Source organism: Ursus arctos, unplaced genomic scaffold (genome assembly GCF_023065955.2).
Source record: "Ursus arctos isolate Adak ecotype North America unplaced genomic scaffold, UrsArc2.0 scaffold_13, whole genome shotgun sequence".
NCBI lineage: Eukaryota > Metazoa > Chordata > Mammalia > Carnivora > Ursidae > Ursus > Ursus arctos.
This window is the reverse complement of record NW_026622797.1, coordinates 52,661,924-52,667,576: the sequence shown is the minus strand read 5'-3', so window position 1 is coordinate 52,667,576 and position 5,653 is coordinate 52,661,924.

Below are 5,653 nucleotides of genomic sequence, written 5' to 3'. Positions count from 1 at the left end.
AAGGAACTGTAGGAAAGCCAGCCTGAAAAACACCCGAGCTGTTGCTTTCCCTGTGATTGGTCCTATTCTAGGGTAATGCAGTGTTGCCCTTCTGTCCCCAGGGGCACACCTTAAGGGGGAAGATACCTATTGAACCTTAAACCCCTCTGCTCCAGCTTCCTGTGTGTGCTCGCAGGAAACAATAGGCCGTAGATGGAGACGAGATAACCCAGGGTTGGTAGCTTTAGAATCTCCTTACTATCTTCTGGTTACCAGAGGTTTCCTGGCTTATTCTGAGTCAACATTAGAGAGTTTTTCAAAAGGTAAAGTGCCTATTAAAGATGGAGAAAAAGGCATTTATGGGATCAAGCCAACCATCCTCCAAACCCACGCACTGAATGAGGTTGGTCTAATTGTATTAATGTCATCGCCAGTTAAACATTGAAAAGGTTCTACAATAGGTGCGTCCCTTCCTCCCACCACCCTCGGCCCCCCACTTTCTCGGCCAACTGTACCTTGCACCCAGGAGGTGCTCACTAATATTTGAGGAGTCGCTATAGAGCTCTGGCCTCCTGGCTGGAAATCTAGAGGGCCAGGTCTGGTTTTGCCCTCTGTCTGAGCAGCGCGTGTCTGTGGGCTGGCATCTGCCAGGCTCACAGTTGGCCACAAGATCCAAGTACCAAAAGGAGGGCTAGGAGAGGTGACCTTTCTGCTTCCTGACCTCTGGCCCTCGGTTTCCTCAGCAGGAAATGAGGTGTTGGCTGGATCTGTGGTCCTCAACTCAGGCCACATACTAAATTCCCTTTGGAGCAGAACTGGAGTGGGGGGTGGGGTGGGCATCTTTCTATAAACAAAGTACCAGGGTCCTACCTTTTTTCCCCTTTTTTCTCTCTTTGGTTGGGAGTTCAAATGATTCCACTATTAACCTTTATAATTCTCTCTCTTCTCCCACAACTCATCCTGGAACATAAAAATCAAGCCTCTCCAGTCCTGACTGTTTCCTTAAAAGGGTGAGAAGAAATTGTAAGTCCCATTTTTAATAAGAAGTCATTCTTCCTTGACCCTTAACGTAGCGTGGCTTCAGGGAGGCACACTCGTAGGCCTAACTACGGGGCACTTTTCCTCTTCTCTGGGGACTGGCGTGGCCTCGCTGGTGCTCCCAGCCTCACAGCTGCGGTTCCTTCACCTCACTCCCTCCGCCTTCCTCTTCCTCTAGGGAACCGTCCCTATCTACAACTTTTCTTTTTATTTCCACCGTGGGCCCTCCCCTTTCAGTGTCACTCTCCACCCACTGTAAGGTGAGAGAAGCAAACATTTGCCTGTGGTCTTCCTTCTCTTGTGTGGAAGCTACTCTTCCTTTTCCCTAAACAAAGAGAAGAGGTCAGAGAGAGCTGAGCGGCGGGTGGTACACCCTCCCTTATTTAGACTTCATATTTTGCCTTCCGTTAGTTTCATTTTATTCCCTTTCCCCACCAAATATAAGATTTTGAAATGTTTTTTGGGTTCAGAGGGTATCTTCATTTTTCAGTGACCTTCCTTGCAGCCTTTTCAGAAATTTAAATCCCATTCTTGTCTGAATATTCCCTAAAATAAAAACACAATTAGGAATAAAAACAAATACTAGAAATCTACAGTGGTTTCCACACATCATGTGGAAGAGATCACAGCTGCTTATTTATTAAGTTGGTGGATGTCGAACTCAATGAATAATTTAAAAATATATGAATGATGTGATAAGAACACAACCGTCTGTCTGAAAGGCATGCTAAAGAGACACGGAGGTGTGACGATACACAGGTGGGGGTTTTGTAAATACTGAGACCTCAGACACTGTGTGGATTTTATAATGCCCTCTAGATGGCACTTACTAGATTTTTATTTCTAGTGAGGGCCGGGAGCTCGACTTTAGTTCTTCAATTTACTTAATTTTTGTTTCCCTGATTTAGGAAGTCAAAACACTGACCTCATTTCAAAACATCCGAGCCTCCCAGGATCACCGGCCCAGGGTTTAGGCCCTGAGTCTGTTTGCCCGAAGAGCTGGGGCGGTGATCCTGTCATAAGAAGGAAGGCTTGTGCTATTTTTAAATTGATGCAACACATCACTGAAACATATCATACCCATATCATACCAATGACACACACGCTGCATTGTAACATAGCATGTGTCATACATACATTCTCTCTCACTCACACACGTACTTGCTCTTCTTGTCCGGCTTTACAAAAGGAAGGCAGCCAGAAGGCTGAGCCCAGTGTATTGAGTTGAAAAGACTGTTAAAGTTTAAGAACCAAGTGTCCCTCTAGTTCTCAGCGTGGCTTTGAGACATGTGGGAGGGCTTCAAAGCCGTGGCGCCCCTCTTTTAGAGCTCAGGCTTGCAGTTGGTCCCCAAATGTTTACCAGCATGAAGATGCCTAACTTACAGGAAGTGGGAAATGGGTGTGGGGGGTGAGGGTGGGTGGGTAGGGAGTGGGGAGAGGAGGGTGGGGGGTGTTCTCTTGATGTGGTTAGTCTGTCATTGACCTTGTCTGGGTATAGCAGGAGTTGAATTAGAAAACGAAAACACGTTTCATCTTGGGCACATTTCATCTCATTTTTTACTTTCTTTAGGAAGAAATCTTTTTTCTCCCCCCAAGTGGAGTCAGCTCTCCAGATTTGGTACTCAGTTTCCCTTCATTCTACCGTATCTTCTTCCCCATACAGTCATCTGACCACCTACATTGTAATTCCTAACCCCCGCCCCTCCACCCAGGACTAGGCCAGGCTCAGTAGCTCAGACTGAATAACAGGGGCTTGTTGAGCCCTTTCTGTGAGACCATGAAAGGGAATAGATGGGGGTTCCTGAGAGCAGAGCTGTCTGGATCATTTATGATTGGCTGCCATTATGAACACTCTTTTTTTTTTTTTTTGAAGATTTTATTTATTTATTTGAGAGAGAGAGAACAAGTAGTGGGGAGGGGCAGAGGGAGAGGGAGAGGCAGGCTCCCCGCTGAGCAGGGAGCCCAGTGCAGCACTTGATCCCAGGCCCCTGGGATCATGACCTGAGCTGAAGGCAGACACTTAACCGACTGAGCCACCCAGGTGCCTGTGTGAACACTCTTAATGACAGAATGCTGACTGACAACAAATGCTGATTAACAAAAGTAACTGAGGTTGTTTTGTTTTGGTGTTCTAACAGGGAGGGAAATAATATAGTGACTAAAAATGTATCAAGTTATTATTTAGAAACAAATATTTTCAGACTTAAGATCCCAGACCATGGCAGCCTCAGATAGCTCTGTCTGCACAGCTGTACCAATACCAACATCTCCCTGCTTTAGTCAGTATTCCAAATGGGGTACTTAGACTTCTAGAAGGGGTGGATGAAGCTCAGGGGTCACCCCCCTCTTCTCCCCACTTAACATTTTTGTGCCGGACCATACCTAATATGACTATACGAGCACGCTTGTTCTCATGGGGCATGCATGCTTCCTTTATTCCTTCTTTCTTTTTTGCATCTTTGAGTTTCATTTATTTTACTGCCTATCCTTGACTGCTATCATTGCAATAAAAATGGTCTGATTGGGGGGGTGGGGTGTTGGGGTACTATTTTAGACAAAACACAAACGTTTGAAGGATTTTCTAGTCTAACACTGTGTTTCAGAACTGACTTTCCTTCAAGTTCCACTTGAGGCCTTCTCCAGCTCAACTGGAACACCTGGAACTAATTTTAGGGTTGCCTGGCTAAGCCCCACACTGGTATTTGAAGTTTGCGTCCTCCCCTAGACTCAAGCCCATTTCACCACCTCTGAAGGTGAGTGCGGGCTGATATTAATTAACAGCGAGTTGATTCACTGGCATCTTTCAGCCATTAAAGTAAATATTTGGCTTAAAATAGCCTCTTCCCACCTCAAATATCCAACTTTTTGCTATCCCCTTACTCCACCATGGTTGACTCACCAGCACTTGCATGGTGTATGTGGCCCAAGAACAGAGTTTGATTCTAAAAGGGAAGTGGACTACTCTTTAACATCTGCAGGCGAGACTGCTGGAACAGCAGGCCAGCCTTCAGTATGACTACATTGTTTTTCTGTCCATTGTGGCGCTGACTCAGCATCAGTTAATAAACCCTCTCGAGAAGGCTGGATTTCTCTTGTTTAATTATCATCTTGGAGCTTTCTGAGAACTCTGCGGAATTGTTCATTCAGTTTTATACCCTTAGCACATCTGCCGATTAAAAGTCCTGTTTCCTCTTGCTACTAGCGTCCCCTCTGGCATAACATGGAATAACAGCGGCCAGGCAGCCAAGCGGGGAGCGTGTGTTACTTATGTCCCCTAGTGGGAATGTAATTGTTCTGTACTACAGAGATTGTGGAAGGACTTTAGACGCAAAAACCATTTCCTGGCAAATAATCTTTGCCTCCCACCCCCCACCCCCAGAATTCTAAAAAAGTTTCCTAAAAGAGAAAAAAAATTCTAGAAAAGTTTCCTAAAAGAGAGAAAAGAAATGTTAAAGATAAACAGACATATTTCTATGATCGAGTTGGGCTTTTGTTTTGCTTTGCTTTGTTTCTTCCTGTAAACAAATACTCAAATGTCCACTTCATTGTATGACTAAGTTGGTATCATTAGGTCGGGACTGGGTGTGTGTATGTGGGTGTGTGTGTGCGTTGGGACGTGGGTGTGTATGCACACGTGTATTTAAAATGTTAGAAAAGACATTGCAGCCTAAGGTTGAAGGAGAGACGATTTCAAAAACAACCACCTATATGAGGCAAGCAGGAAAAGTGGGAGACTTTGTGTTTCAGTGATCTAAACAGTAATTGTAATGGGGTGCCTGCTATAAATGGACCCTTTGCATCATTGTTTCTCTGAATTAGAGGATTCCTTGCTGAAGGCACAAGACCATTGAAGGAAGTAAAGCATCTGGTTTGTTTTGTAATGAGAAGCAGGAATGCAAGGTCCACGCTCTTAATAATAAACAAACAGGACATTGTATGCCATCATCACAGGATGTCCTTCCTTCAACAGAGGACTGACTGGGGCTGGAGGAAAAGCCGGACAGGGCGTAGAACGAGCCCCACTAATTACTGCCTCCGTCTGCCCTCCACTTGCAGTGATCAGTTCAACATTCTCTTTAACTGTGAAACGATTAATGTTCTACACTTTGCTTACACGCTCCTCCTTGGAAGTCTGGTTGTGGGTTTGGGGAGGGGAGCAAAGGCAAAGCCTTTTAATCTGTAGGATTATAACTCTTTCCTATTTCCCTATTTATTAAATGGCTGAAAGAGGGAAGTCAGTTCTACCAGATTTGAATGTATTTCGGTTAGCAGGAGACAGGGAAGCTGACAAGTTTTGGGGGTGGGGGGATGTGCATTTCATGGGCTATAGATGGAGGATTAGACAGCTATATTTTATTACATTAAATGCAAAAATAATCTCGCACGCTCTTTTCAGGTACCTTTTGTATATTCTTTAAACTGTGGATTTGAGCGTTGGAACTACAAGATTTTTAGGCAATTTTTAGGTTTCCCTTAATTAAAGGAATGTGCGCCCCCTTAGAAAGCCTCAGCAGGAAGGAGGGCGGGCTGAGTATTTAGAATACAATACAGCCCGAGTAAACGTTGAGGTTAAGTGCTTTCAAAGGGAAGTAAGAAGATTCCAAGTAAATGTTGAAATTCACACGCGAAGAGAGGA